This window comes from Triticum aestivum, chromosome 6B (assembly GCF_018294505.1).
Source record: "Triticum aestivum cultivar Chinese Spring chromosome 6B, IWGSC CS RefSeq v2.1, whole genome shotgun sequence".
Lineage (NCBI taxonomy): Eukaryota > Viridiplantae > Streptophyta > Magnoliopsida > Poales > Poaceae > Triticum > Triticum aestivum.
Window position 1 is genome coordinate 566,908,806 of NC_057810.1, and position 16,081 is coordinate 566,924,886.

At 44.1% G+C, this 16,081-nt stretch overlaps 1 long non-coding RNA gene and 1 pseudogene across 1 annotated transcript in view; both read left to right on the plus strand.

The window, feature by feature from the left end:
• Positions 1-5,817: 5,817 nt before the first annotated feature.
• LOC123134429 (protein FAR1-RELATED SEQUENCE 5-like) lies at positions 5,818-9,948 on the plus strand (annotated as a pseudogene).
• Positions 9,949-11,505: 1,557 nt separating this feature from the next.
• The window catches only part of LOC123138034 (uncharacterized), a 61,940-nt gene continuing 57,364 nt past the window's right edge, over positions 11,506-16,081 (plus strand). The window contains exon 1 of the long non-coding RNA XR_006468786.1: positions 11,506-12,348. This is a non-coding gene — a long non-coding RNA (uncharacterized lncRNA). The remainder of the gene's footprint in view (positions 12,349-16,081) is intronic.

A 16,081-nucleotide genomic window follows, 5' to 3' on the forward strand; every position in this document is an offset into this window, starting at 1 on the left:
TCTCAACATGAAGTTGATTAAATGACAGAATTGTGATCTGTGATAGACTTGAGGTCTTGAAAAATGAATGGGTGATCATTCGCGATGTGCTCATGGCAGCATGTTTCTCTTAAGTAAAATATTCGAGATGAATAAATATTCATCCATTGTGTACTTAGTTTGAGAACTAAGTGAAGTTGGTGACTTATAAATTCCATATGTGCATATTTAGCTATCAATAGAATAGCCATGTGTTACATGAAATGATCATGCACTATTTAATTTACTTCTTGGAGTAAAAGATCTATATGGATGAAATGATCTTGTTGAGAACAATCCGCCAAGGTGATGCTTGGTGAACATGGGGTGTAAACCTTCAAGTGCATGCGATGAAATCGTTACTAATGTTTTGGGCTTCTTTCTTGAGGAAAAAGGTGTGACTTTAGAGTCACGACCAAAACATGGACTTTGTAATTTTAACATTGGTTAGGTAGTATGTAAATAACAACCACAATGTGATGTGGATCTTGCAACCATGTTTGAGACACTCGATCGTTGCAATAAATTATTGTATCCATCTTGATGGATGGATGACACTATAATTAGAAATAGTGACATAGGCTCAACTGCCATGTATTTAATAACCAATATAATAGAAGATATTACCGTGGTATGCATATATTTGCGCAATTCTCTACGACTTATCCAAGCAAAATGAGGCTTGAATAATTGATATTGATAGATAATATCATTCAACATGTAATGACCATGCATGAATTTGCTATGATAGTAAATCATTTTAGTGAACAACAACAATTGCTTCAGAGGAGCAATTTTTGTTTTTTTATAGAAAGCTGGTGCTTTTATAACCATATGTGTAGACCTCAATTTATATAGGATAACAATTTGAAGATAATCACCAATATGGTGTAGATCTCACAGTAATAGAAAACATAGTCTGACTTTTGTCAGTAGATGTTCATATCTCTATTACCTTATGTTATGCTATAATTAAGAAAATCACTTTGAAGGTAATCATCTGACAGAGTGACATGATGTAGACCTTGCAGTAATAGTGGATAATCTGCAAAATTTTGCAGTAGATGCCAATATTACCTTATGATATCTTGAGGTAGTCACATCTATTATTAATATTTGGAAGAGACCCCGCAAAAAAAATTAAATTATTTGGAAGAGCACTTTGAAGGTAGTCATCTTGTTAAAGTGACAAGATGTAGACCTCACAGTAGTGGTGGATAATCTGCAAACCGTGCAGTAGATGCCACTCATACCTTGTGATTCACAAATAAAATTTTGGGCTAGTCATATTAAGTATGACAATTTATATAATTCTTATTAGAATTTCATTAAGATTTGCAAGAAAATAGATTTCTATTGCAAAATCGTAGTTGTTGTCACAAATCGCATGTAGATTTGCATGCAATGCTAAGGGTAAAGACATAGATGATGTCTTCAATTCCGTAGGAATAGGGTCTTAGATATAAGTAAAGTATCATACCACAATAGTATTACTGAGGTAATACATGTAAATATAAAATCATACATATTCATGTAACCTATGAAGACATGTGAGCTTCAAAAGGTATCTTTATATCATGTAAATTGATGTATAATTATATTTTATGCAATTTGAAGACATGATCGTCCGACATTCGTAATTTCAGTAAAATATAGTGAGGCAAACGGCTGCACTACAAAGTTCTATTAAGCTAGCTTAAAAAAATCTATTAAGCCAGAGGTATGAAAAACGAAATCACTTGACTTATACATGATTAGCACAGGATCTGTAGGTAGTGCCTAATCCGTGAATAAGTAAACTGTAAGGGCTAAATTGAGAAAAAACAAACAGATAAGGTTTGCCCAATTCCCATCCCGTGGGTGCGTGTGATTTCTAGCCATTGAAACCAACCTCGCCGTTGCTTGCTAAGGCACGGCGCCTCGCCGCTGCCTTGAGAGGGGCCAGTCGTGCCGTCGCTTGGAGGAGCAGGGTCGTGGGCGTCCGATGCCGCTGCAGTGCTGCGGTACGGGAAGCGCCATGCATATGGTCGCGGCCTGGTGCGCCGGAGGGCGCCGCCGGCGTCGAGATCTGGTCCTGCCGCCGGAAGCAGTGGTTCCGAGGGTGGCCGGGCCGTGGGCTGAGCGCTGCGCGCCGTAGTGCAAGGAGCCGGAACAGGAGGGGTGCCTCACAAACACCGTCTCGGCTGGCCGCTGCGTCGTCACTCGTCAGTGGCCATGGCCGATTGGCGTCGGCTGTTGGTAAGGGAGTTGGCCGTTGGCCGGGTGTCTTGCACGTCGTGCACCGGTGCGACGTCGAGGCTGGGCTCTCCGCTGCAAGCAGGTACGTCGCCTGGATTGGAGGTTACTAGTACGTATTTGTCTAAGAACAAAATTTGGAATAGGATCACCTGATGATGTAACGATTAAGATCAAGAGTTCTGGTCTTTAAGGCTGATTCGGGATGCTTGCTGTTTGTGACTTTATCTCTTGATCTTTGCGTTGTGCTTCCTGATTCTTGTTCGACTGTTTTTCCGCTCTTCCAGTTATTGTTCTTCAGATGTGTGTTCGTCATGGTAGATGCAAGAAATTGTAAATTCTCAGGATTTTGTGCTTTCTTCTCATGGTGGCCTTCTTACTCTTTGCATCTGAGATGAAAAGGAATCTAAGATTGAGAAGGAACTGCCAATTTAATTGGTTGATGATTGATGGGTAGATCGTCGTAGAGGACGACGGGGTCGACGAAAAGAAGAAACGAGGAGAAGGTTGTTCCAGCGTATCCGGAGAAAGGAATTCATCGGAGTTCTTCGTCGAGGCTCTCGGCATAGGCGTGCTGATAACATGTGAAAGTAAAACGAGAGTGGCAGGAGCAAATGATGGATGATGAAGTTTGGGGTATATATACCCGAATACAAAGGCGGTTACAAAGAGCGGTTGCTAATAGTGAAACCGACATAAGCAGGGATTAACCCTTTAACTAAACTAATTAATTAATTCCTAACAGAGACCTCCTGCAAACCTCCTCCCGTGCGTAGCCGATCGCATCTGCTGACACCTGTACGTTCCCAACATCCGACGGTATCCCTCGTCCCACCCGCTCCACGCGTTCCCTCGGCTCGCGCGCTGACTCTCGGCTCCAGATGAGTCGGCTCAGGCGCGCTCCTTTCCCTTCTCCCAGTCGCTCGCTCCGTTCGTCCGCCGCCGCCGCAATCGCCTCCGCGGCCCGCCGCCGCCGGCTCCCTCGTCCGCTTCCACAGTTGGAACTTTCGCACCCCCATTCGCTACCGCGGTCACCTCTTCTGCCCCGCCCCCTCGTCTGCCACGGGGTAGTGACAGCGGCCGCCGGCCACACGACGCAGATGCGGCTTCAGTTCCTTGTCCCTTTGGTTTGCCCACTGATTCTTTTTGAGATTCATTTGGGTGCTATGCAGTTGATCTGTCCATTGCTGGGTTTGGTTTGTTGATTTGTATTTCGGTTCAACTTCTATTGTTCTTGCTGATGAACTGCTGTTGTTATATAGTGTTGCGTCAGGAGACAAGCACTGCCCTGACCCGGTTGTAGGTAAGCATTGGATAGGTAACACATTTTTGTAGGTGATAATGAACATATACATGTGAGGAACTTCCTGTGCTTCCAATACTAAGCAACAAATCAGCATACAGGTAGTTGGTGTAGTTGAATTGGGCCTTCAGGAAATACTGCATTTGTAACTGTATCATAAATAAAAAGAGAGCTATTATAGATTCATTTTCAGATACCCATGAAGTATCGTTAAAATACATTTTGTTGAGTTCTTTAAAGAGGAACCTTTGTATAGAATTTACAAGATTACAGTTTGCATTGACAAGTCGCATGTTGGTTCGATGGTTTACATGGATAAGGGGAAATATTAGAGTAGATTTCAGCTTAGGGCAAAGAAGATGGCAAGAGTATGAAATGTGTTTCTTTGCAACAACTAAAACTGACAATATGGACCCAATGTTTTCTTAGCATGGTACAGTTTTGAGGATCGGATTTTTATTTCGCTGACATTTTCTTCTCTTTGCCCTGTATAAAGTCAATTTGAGAAAAACCTTGACTGGAGTTACAAGATGTTTAAGCCTGGTTGAAAGGACATCTTCTGAATGAATCAAAGTGAGCTCGAGGCCGAGATATAAAAGGTTTCTCAAGATTCTACTCTTGGCCCAAGGATGAAAGCATATGTAAGCAGGGTGGCTATCTTTGACATCGACGGAGCCCTCCCTAGAGGCAGGAGCCTCGGCGACGGAAGAACAAAGGGGAGGCCTCCTCGCTGCGCAACAACAAAGCTCCACCGTCCGTCTCCTAGACGAAGACCCTCAAGTACAAAACTGTCGTGGAAACCATTGGAGAAGATGGAATTATTGTTGATTTCGTCAACTTTTAGATAGACTAAATGTTAAGTCTTGCAACTTTGGAGTTGAATTATGACAAATATTGTAGGAATCTAGAGTTGATTTCTCTCCCTGGCAATGTACAACGTATTTTCTTATCTAACACATATATATGAATGATTTGAAATCTTCAATTTGATGGTAAAAAGTGTGATTGTTTCTCTGATCTGCTATACATATAGAAGTACTTTTAGTAGTGATCTAAACGCTCTTATATTTCTTTACAGATGGAGTATCTTTTAATCTATAGAATCAAGATTCCAAATAAATACATTTTTTCGAAACTTCGCAAAATGAGCTACAACTTTATGGAGGATATTATTCTTGTCTTTTGATTAAGTAGGACTTCAACTCAAGTAAAAGAACACAATCTGTTTGAAAATTCAGACAATTTTCCTTCATTGTTTTTGTAGCTTCCAAACCAAAAGCACAAAAATCATACAATTTTACTGGAGCAAGAACCTTTTCATCCTATATTACTCTATAAATATTTTTGTCTTGAGGAAACCTCATTAAGATGGCTAAGAGCAAGACTCAACTATGAATCATGTCAGCCTTTCAGGACAACCAACTTGGAATACATATCTTCTAAACCATCAGTTCACAAATCTTGAAACTTGATCCTGTGACCCAATCTACAAATAGCTCATTGCATACATCGTACGTTGATATTTCAACCTGTCAATAAGAAATCTCTGTACATGTATAATTTGATCTCGACAAAAAAAATTATCTATACTATTTGATCAATATATCAGCAGGCTTGATCCACAATGTCTCCCTCTGTAGGTGAAGTTGCAAATAGTCGGTGGCTTGGAGAACCCAGACTGGACACAACATACCTTCCGCAAACCATAAGTTCGACCATTTTCTGGACCAACAGTAGTATAAATCACACCTTGACTTTGAACCCATAGCAGATTTCTTCGCTTCATTGCAGTGAAAAGCTGTCCCTTAGAAGGAAGTTTGAGTGTGCAGTGCAAGTGATAACTAATGCATTATCAAAATTCAGTGATGATATAATAAGTGTACAAGTAAGAATATTTACATACATATTTTGGTCATGTAGATGATTAACTTGTGCTTCTAATTGTCTCTTTCTGCCATTAAGTGTGGCAACTTTTTCTTTCCGTTCACGAATTATGAGATATTGACATTACTTGTTTACATTTCCTATAACTAAAACTATGTTCACAGTTGTGTCCATAATCGATATAAAGGTATTTGCTCTGACAAGTGCTGTATGGATATACTAGACAAGCCAGCGCCAGCAAAAGCAACAACAGCGGGGACGCGGTTGTTCTGGTCGCGAGCACAGGTGCTCGCGTTATCAGGACGGCTCGATAGGGCTTTGAGATTTGTCTCTCGCCAGCTGTTCCTTCCTTATTAATTCACGGGAGGAAAGAATACCGTATGGGTCTGCGGCGTACGAACCGTCGGTGACGGAGGCCGTGGTTGGGGCCGTGACGGGAGATTCCCTAAGCCGTGGCTCGAGTCTGCGTTCTACTCCCGATCCGTGGCTCAGGTAATGGATCTCCGGTAGGGGGCAGTGGGCAGCGTAATAAATGACAAGTCAGATGGAAGAAGGAGCTCTCTCCCGCCCGTGGCCACGTTATCCTGCAGCGCCATTGACGCCCGCCGAGGTCTGCGGCGGAAGGAAAATGCGGCGGCGATTCCCGAATGGAGTTCCTCATGCAACCGATTAGGAGGTAATCCAAATCCCTCAGCTTCGTTCCACCCCCACCACCACCCCGCCCCTCCCCATCTCAATAGAGTTCCTGTTGGTGGATATGTGCCTCTCATCCATGGATTTGGTGGACTGCAGGACCGCGGTGATGGAGGAGGTGAACGACAACGAGCTACCAATGGAGCCTCTGCTCTACCCAGCTGTGGCGATAGGAGCCGAAGAGCTGCCCCCAATGGCCATAGGTAACACTGACGGGCGGATTTGTGCGGCGGATGTGACAGTCGCGGCAGAGGGGGGTGATGAACCGCAAGCATCTAAGCAATCCATAGGTCAAATTGATCCAAAAACTCCTGGCTAGACTCGCAGGTAATCTATTGGCTAATGGTGTTTGTCCACTTTGAAGTATACTTTGCAAGTGCCACATTCTGACTTATGTGTAGTCAGGCCAGTTTAGCAGTAGGTTGTATATGGATTTTTTGGATAAAGAAGATGCTCTGAAAATTGGAATAGTTGTATACAACATTTTGGAAAACGCTTGTGTGCTTCCCTCATAGGTAGTACTTTGCAAACTAGCAGGGACAGATGGTTAATATAAAGCATAGCAGTGTTGCTATTTGTTTATGGATACTGGATTCTGATACTAGGGGATAGATAGCGGAATTGAGCTGGGAACTAGTAGTTCGAAAATTAGATCATGGAATATAGGGAAAGTAAGAATATAAGTTAGAGCATGGACTAAAAGGCGGGCTTGTTTGACATGATAAATAAAAATTGGCCATTCATGAAACATAAATATAATTTAAATTTGGTAAACATGTCATGTTGGCAGCCTTAACCTGGGTGCCTACCAGTAGGTATACTAGGATAACAAAAAGGCAAAGCAGTCCTGGATCAGGATACCACAATTTCGTTGGGAAGGTTTCTGATATGCAGCTTGAGGGGGACAAAGAAATGCTAGGGATAGTGGATTGTGGATAAAGCGAATGAGTATGAGATTGAAATGTTGAAAACTCAGGATGTAGGCATAAGCAGGATATCGTTGACTTCATTCCAGTACACATACAAGTTGTGACATATTGATCTATAAAAAATGCAGGGTTAGAATTGGAGCTGATGCTCCTGGGAGGGCGCCTTGCCCTGGGCCACCCAGCGCCCTTGAGAAGGCAATAAGGGGGTTTGCTGACAAGCCAGGCAGCATTGTAATCATGCCAGCACCGGGGACAAGCTTTGATACACTTGGGGAGACCTATGCTTTTTACAATCTCTACTCATGGGAGAAGGGATTTGGAATAAGGTACGGGAAGAGTAGGCTGAATGTGGAGAGAACAAAATGCATGCAGGAAATCGTTTGTGGATGTACGGTATGTATTTGTACCCTCCTGGATTATTTCATAAATTTGGTCTGCTTCTTGAGTCTGTGAAACCTGATTTTTGCATGTGCTTGTATGATTGGTGTTTTGCAGGGCAAAGCAGGGGTGGAGAACACGAGATCGTGCCGATGCGAATGCCCAGCATTAATAAGGTTGCTCTATTTGAAGGACAATGGTTGGTACATATCTGAACATCGTGAACAACACAATCATTCGCTATCTCCAACATATGGGCACACGATTCACTGGCCGTCCCACAATCACATTGATGCCTATAGCAGAGACTTGGTAGAGCAGTTACGGCAGAACAATGTGAATTTAGCCAAAGTACACAGTATAATTGGGAGCTTTTTTGGTTCAATGGAAAAGGTGCCTTTCACAAAAAGGGCTCTGAAAAATTTGTGTGGTAAAATCAGCAGAGAGCAGGTAGAGGATGATGTGAGGAAAACGATGGAGGTTTTTGCAGATCTGGGTTCAAGAGATCCACACTTCACGTATCGTGTCCAGGCGGACCAGGATGGGCGGATAACGACTCTTATGTGGGCAAATGGGAGTAGCAGGCTGCAGTACACATTCTTCGAAGATGTTGTTACCTTCGATACGACATATAGAACAAACCTATACAACATGCCATTTGGTCTGTTTGTAGGTGTGATAATCATTTCCAGTGCATCATCCTATCTGGGGTTTTGGTCCGTAGTGAGAAGATTGAGACATTTGAGTGGGTTTTCACAGAATTTGTTAGGATGATGGGTGGAAGTGCACCAAAAACCATTCTGATAGGTGTGAATCCATACTGTACATACTCTATGTATGACAAATGTTTGTATTGATGTTACAAAAGCATGCTTGTCTAATATAATCTGGTGATGTTGTGCAGATCAAAACCGAGCGATGGAGGTTGCCATTAAAAATGTGATGCCTCAAACGGCACACCGATGGTGCAAGTGGCATGTGCTGAAGAAGGCGAAGGAATCACTCGGCTTGTTGTACACCAAGAAGAGCGAGTTCAGGGCAGAGTTCCACAAGGTAGTAAATCACATGCTTACAATCGATGAATTCGAGGAAGGTTGGAGGATATTGGTGGAGAAATATAACCTGAAGACACACGACTACATGATACAACTGTATGACATAAGACACAAGTGGGCGAAGCCATATTTTAAAGGTGTTTTCTGTGCTAAGATGACCAGCACCCAGCGTAGCGAAAGTGCGAATCACATGCTGAAGAACTATGTCCTGCCTGGTTGTCCAATGCATTTGTTTGTGAAGAAATACATGAGGCTTCAGTTTGACAGGGAAGCTGAGGAGAACTACGAGGAGAAGCGGACACGAATAGTAAGATCTTTTTCATAATTTGGCACCAGATGTGCAGTAGTAATTTTTGGTCACTAATTTGGTACATCTAATATTTCAGTGCAGATCACTGTAGAAAGCAAACTTAGCTATTGAGAGACATGCTGGCAAGATATACACACGAGCTATGTTTGAGCAGTTTGGGCATATTCTCTATGAGTGCGGCGCGTACCAAGTGGAGGAGCTCGAGAAAGGGAAATTGTATCTTGCAATTCATATGGAAGCCGCACGGAGAGAAAAATGGTGTAGGGTATCATATAAGGTGAATGTTCTTGAAGGAGGTGAGGAATTTGACTGCGAGTGCGGGCAATTTGCACACATGGGGCTCCTTTGCAGCCATGTTCTGAAGGTATGGTTTCTGAAAAAAATGAAGAATATGCTTTTGAGATGTGTATACACTATGTGCAGTCTGTGATGCACTAAATGAGCAATTTGAAAAATACAGGTGCTGGATTTCATCTGTATTACGAAAATACCACAGAAGCACATTATCAAACGGTGGACCAAGGACGCGCGTGACGTATTACCACCTCACCTTACTCAATATCAAAGAGATAATGCACATAAAAATCCATTCAGCTTCAGGCATTTTAATATGTATATGCATGCCATGGAGTTGGTGCGGATGGGTGATGCAAGTGTCGAAGCATATGAGAAATTCAGTGTTCTCATTAAGAACTGCATGGTGGAAATGCAACCATTTGCAGAAATTAGGGATGGCTGGGTTTGGAGGACAGGGTAGCTGAACATGGAGATGTTGTTAATCAACTACCAGTACAAATACCTCTTGCTGCAGCAAGTGGCGGTGCAGTTATGGCTACGGTGAATCATGATGCTACTTCTGCAAATGAGAGTGGTAACAGACTCGCTGGTTTTTTGGCACCAAAGAAGAGGAAAGAAATGGGGCGCCCAACCACCAGCCGTGAGAAGGCACCGTATGAGGGGCTCAGCAAACAGACAAGGTTCTGCAGCATATGTCGGCAGCAGGGGCACAAGAGGACTACGTGCCCGGACAGGGGTGATGCCCCGAAGCCTGTTCGCAAGCCAGCAAGGGGCAAAAATTGTGGAATCGAAGGGCGCAGGTGAAACAACTGCAACAAAGTGGGTGATCTACGGATGATTGGGTTGTGAGCAATTGCAAGAATCTGTTTGTTTAGACTATGAACCTGTAGAATTTCATGTGTGCGTTGGTAGTTCCATCACTAGAACTTCTTTATTTCCATGCTTGCTAGGTGTATTCAGCTGTTGTTGTGCCAACTATGTATAATCTGAAGCTACTGTATGCTACAAATGGTTTGGAACTGTGTGTATGAGGGTTCGTCGGTAGTTCCGTTAGTATAACTCATCTACTGTCATGATTTCTGAATTTTGTGCCACAATGGAGCTTCTGGACTGTCATGATTTTCTGAATTTTGTTCCAATGTGATGATGCATTATGGAATTTTGATTACTGTGAAACATGTCTTGGTTTCTGAATTATGTTCCACAATAGAACTCTTGCACTGTAATGATTTCTGGATTATGTTGCAATGTGAGGATGCATTATGGACATTGGATGACTGTGAAAATGAGTCTTGGTTTCTGAAATTTTGGTGTCTGTATTTCTGAATTTTGTTCCAATGTGATCATGCATTATTGCAATTTGATGACTATCAAACGTCTTGCTTTCTGAATTTTTGTAGATCATTGCTTGCATTATGGTCTCTTGAAGAGCACAGACATAAATTCATGACTGTCAAATGTGTCTTGCTTTCTGAATTTTTGAAGATAATTGCTTGCATTATGGTTTCTTCAAGAGCACAACCATGAAAGTCTGAAATTTCGTAGAGACCGGGGAGTGCATTCAGAATTGCTGAGTATAATCACAATGTGGTGCATGAATTTAATAACCGGTCTGGATTATGTATTGTGAGAACTACATTACCCATCCGGAGTATAGTGTGTGTTGATAAGAAAATCAAATCTGAGATAAATTTTGGCATGCTTGCCCGTTGAGATATTCCACACAGGTGAGTGATTGACATGTAGTACCACTATGCAAAGTAGATAGGTGCGTGCTGTCTGGGATGCCACGCGCCCATTGTTGTGGCAATCCCTTTCAAATTTCAAAGTCTGTGAGCGGGAAGATGAGCAGCAGCAAGTAGATAAGGAGCGGAGCAGACTGCCTGGGTTGAGCCATTCCTCTGTACTGGTAAAACAGAGACTGACCATTAGAAGGCAGCTCTCGCCATGGCTCCAATCATGCTATCTCTCTTGTTGACTGGGCTTACAAAATCAGATCCAAGTGACGAGGTGGATGGAGTATCCGCAGAGGTTAGTTTCTCCTTGATCTAATCTAAGTTTAGCAAGCATTGGAAGCAAGCTATTTCTAACACTGCACTAAATTAAGTGCAGCGTAGAATGAGCGAGAGGGAAGGGGATGAATGAATCGTGATGGGTAAGGTAGTGAAGCGGCACAATAGTAAAAGAGCAGCAGCCAGCGTTGGCCCAGAATCGGCGCAAAAACGACCCACCCCATTTGCGTACGTCTAAGCCAGAGCCCAGGTGCCTCACGGCGTTGGAAGGCCGTGCGGGCAGACGTGGGCCATGTGAACTGTTCAAAAAACACTATACGTGAATAATACCTGGGCCTGTACGCTCATGTTTCTGGATCACAAGGCGATCGAGCAGGGGGATACCGCAACCACATGTGCTCGCGCTCAGAAGATCACTTTCGCAACAGCGGCATATATACATAGCAAGCACTTGAGTACGGAAGGTGGACAGCTGGGTGGGGAAACAATCCTTGCCGGTGGGAGTTTCCGAGACGGGCGGCGTTGATGGAGGCGACTGCAGGCGACGGCGGGGCCAAAGCCAGGCGGCAGAGGAGGCGAATCCAGGCAGCGGCGGCGCGCTCGTGAACCGGTCGCGGCAGTGAGGATCGAATCCCCAACGCTAACAAAGGAGCCGAGCCGAGCCGGGAGCTGCGCAACGCTTGGGAACTGATGCGGAGGAGACGATCCATACGATCCTGAGCTTGTCCACGTGGCGCACATCGAAGGTGGGGCTGCACAGGAGGAGGTTTGCAGCCGCTCTCCACCGAATTTTTTCCGTCCTCTTCCCGTCCTCCTCGCCGCCGTCCTCCTCCCCGCCGTCCTCCCGTCCTCCTCGCCTCCTTCCTCCTCCCCGCCTCCTCCCCTCATGGCTCTGTGGAGCTGCACCTCGCCCCCACCTCACCTCACCTCGCCTCGTGCTCCACCTCCAGCACTTGGTGGCTGAAAAAGCTTCAATTTTTCGGCGCATCCGGTGGCGGAAGTGCCAGATCCTGTGGCGGCGTTGTAGATCCGGTGGCGGGGAAGCTCGATCCGGTGGCGCGTACTCGGCGCTTCCTGGTGGTCCTCCTCGACGCCCGTGGTGTTGGCGTGATGCAGTCACCTCCTCCTCGCCGTGCAGGGACGGCGGCGGTGCTCTCTCTATTCATGGCTACTGCTGGTGTTGCTGCTGGTGGCGCGACCGATCTGTGTTCTGCATCGGCTACAGCCACTGTTGGTAAGTTCTTCCTCCCACTCCTCTGTTCTATGGCTCGAACTCATGTGCTGCTGCTCCTGTTTATGCATTACTGCTTCTGCTGAGTACTGCTGCTGCTGGTGTACCTAGGATGCTTTGTTTACTCCTAGTTGCTGCTAGCACAATCAAGTTAATTGCTGCTACCTGCATACGTCCACACCACCCTAAAACTGAAACTGAAGAAATCGGCAACATTCAGTTTCAAAACCACAAACTGACCTGCCAGTTTTCAGTATATTTTGGCTCCATTCATTTGCACAAGGAAGAAAGATTACATGGGGGATAATATAGGGAGGAATGGGAGTACAATTTTCTGAAGTTCAGACGATCTATTCGCGGTCCATTAAGCTCAGTAGAACATGACGTACTTTTGCAAAGTACAGAATGGTTCAGTTGGCAGGATAGCAAGGATAAGTTTATCAACTCCAGCGCCACACCACCACATTGATCAAACACCTGCAACTGCAAATTCCAAATGTTTGATGATGCAAGTAGTGGCGCATGGCGGCGACTGACCGTGCGGCGCGACATGTAGGGCTGCGAGCTCCACCGCTTGGCCCAGCCCAGCTCCTTGAGCTGGTCCAGCGACATGTAGGGAGGGAGTTCACTTTTTAGGTTTGTGTGTACTGCTATGATGGCCTTGTGTGGTGGATCTTCTGTTTACTCCTGGATGAGTAAAATTACTAGGCTAATTACTGTGTGCAATGCTGCTGCTCCTGGATGCTCTGTTTATATGAGTAAGTTCAATGGAGTAGCACTGTCCATGAGTAGATAATCATCAATATCCAATACTCCAAATTCTAATAAATTCCAACAAATTTAAATAAATTCAAATAAACAAGACAAGACATGCACAATGCTCCACATTTCTCCAATTATCTGAATACGACAATACACAAGATAAAACTCCTCTCTCTCTCTCCTTCCCTCACTCCTCTCAATCTCTCATTCCCTCACTCCTCTCTCTCTCCTTCCTCTATAAGGGTCTTGGTCTCAGCAACTAGCCGAGCATCGCAAGATAGAAAGATTGCTGGCCTTCCTTCATTTTGATGGCGATCTTTATGCAAATGCGGGAGTGTATACTCATTGCCTCCTTTATTTTTCATAACCTCAATCATAACTGCCTGGAGTGTCACGAAGCTTCTAAACAACTTCTGAACCTCATAGTTCTCGAACTGTTCCTCCACACCTTCTACCAATTCCTGAATAGTTTTAGGTGATAAGCTATCAGTTAGGGATTGAAGAGAATTGTGCAAGCATAGGTCTAAAACGTTCATATCGGGGCTGTTGGGTGGTTGTTGCAACAACCGAATATCAAGATCCGTTTGTGCTACAGCCTCTTGAAAACCCACGTCATTAGGCAGGACATGTGGCTTGGCATTATCCTGCTGTATATAGATGGTTCTTCCAATATCTTCGTCAGGCCATTTGTCTTGTATAGCAGGGATCACCTTGTTGCATAGATAATCCCTCATCACATTTCTGGTCACTTTCACATTTTTCAGTTCTTTAGTTCCTCTAATTCTGTTTTGACTCGTTCTGACAGCCGCCTTCTCTTCGGCGAAGGCCCAAGTCCCGATCTTGCCATCAAATATGACCTCCCCATCATCACTATATCTTGGCTTGGCCACGGCTGTCAGGAACATGACCTTGCCAATGCAGTTCGTATTCGGCACGGGGCGCTCGGGTGTACGTTCTTTTGGGAGTAGATAGTACGTATTCTTCACTCGTGTCATATCATACCATTTCTCATCTATATGGACCATGTCTGTCATTGGCTTGAAAAGAGGAGATGGAGTTGAGATCCAAAGCTCATCGAGCATGGACATGCAAAATTTCAGTCTTGCAATCTTATTATTTGGCTTGATGGTAGGCTTCACGGTGCTAGTGACACGCTTCAGCTCACCTAACTTGAACCTCCTATGTAGGGTCGAGCGGGGAATACCAAGAGACCTTGCTAGAGCTTGAACCATTCTCTTTCTGTTGAGTGGGATTGTCGATGCCCTTGATAGATCCAAGTATAAGGAGGTTGGCCAGTAGGATCTAGTGCTAGCTTAGCAATTAGATCAGCACATTTAGTGTCTCCTTTGTAACTGTTCACCACTTCAGAAATCCAAGAAGGAATTGCAGAGCTAGAGCCCAGGGCATTCAGGGCATATTTAACTCTAGAGAGAGCATCAGCTACTCTATTTTCCTTGCCTTTCTTATACTCCACTGTGAATTTGTACCCCATGAGTTTAATGAGAAGTTTGTGCTGCACCCCTTCAGTTATCTTTTGCTCCTGTATGTACTTTAAACTCTGCTGGTCAGTTCTGATGATTAGAGAGGATGAAGCAAAGTAATGTTTCCACTTCTTAAGTGCTTCAATGATGGCTAGTGCTTCTTTGTCATATGTGGACCAAGCAGCAGCTTTAGGGCCTAGAGCTTTGCTCATATAAGCAATGGGTTGTCCCTTCTGCATTAACACTGCTCCAATTCCATATCCAGAAGCATCAGCTTCGAGGACAAAGGGGAGGGAGAAATCAGGCAAGGCCAGGACTGGTGCAGAAGTCATCCTGGTCTTTAGTTGTTGGAAAGCAGTCATTTTCCTGTCAGTCCATTGAAATCCTTCCTTTTTCAATGCAACAAACGGTGGCTTGCAAATCAATCCATAATTCTGAATAAACCTCTTGTAGTACCCTGCTAGTCCCAAGAAACTCCTCAGGTGTGTCACATTCTGAGGTGTGGGCCAGTTTACTATGGCTTCTATTTTTGCAGGATCTGTGGATACTCCCTTGTCTGTCACCACATAACCCAAATACTCCACTTTGTTTTGTGCAAAGGTGCACTTAGAGAGCTTAGCATAGAGCTGATGTTTCCTGAGTGCTTCTAATACTAGGGCTACATGTTCCAAGTGTTCTTTGTAGGTCTTGCTAAAGATGAGGATATCATCAAAGAAAACTAGCACACAGTGTCTCAGTAATGACCCCAATACAGTCTGCATGAGTTCTGTAAAGGAGGGAGGCCCATTTGTCACTCCAAAAGGCATGATTAAGAATTCAAACAGACCAATGTGTGTGCTAAAAGCAATTTTCTCTATGTCCCCTTCTTTCATTCTGATTTGATGATACCCACTTCTCAGATCAAGTTTGGTGAAGATTTTTGGTCCATTCAATTCATCCAAGAGGTCTTCTATCATGGGTATGGGATATTTGTTTTTGATTGTGTGTGCATTTAGTTTCCTGTAATCAATACATAACCTCCAAGGCATGTCCTTTTTCTTAACCAAAATAGCAAGGGAGGAATATGGACTGTGACTTAATCTGATAATTCCTTTATGGAGAAGATCTTTAATGATTTCTTTCAAGGCATTTTTCTGATGATGTGGTAATCTGTATCCTCTCTGATTTATAACTAGAGCTCCAGGTTCAAGGTTGATTGCATGGTCACATTCTCTTTGTGGAGGTAACCCAGTGGGCTCTGTAAAAACATCTTTGAAGTTTTCCAATAAGGTAGTAATTCCAGGTTTTTGGACAGAGTCATGTGTGGTTTCCAACTGCACTGGTTGCATCCACATCAAAGCTCCAGTGAGCATGTTATCAAGTATGTTTTCCATGTCTTGCAGTATAGGAGTGCAAGAACTAGTGGGTAAACTCTCATCCAGGAAGATGGTTTGTTGCCCATTCGGTTGTCTGATCCCCAACCTCATATTAGGCAGATCAAAAGTGACAGGGCT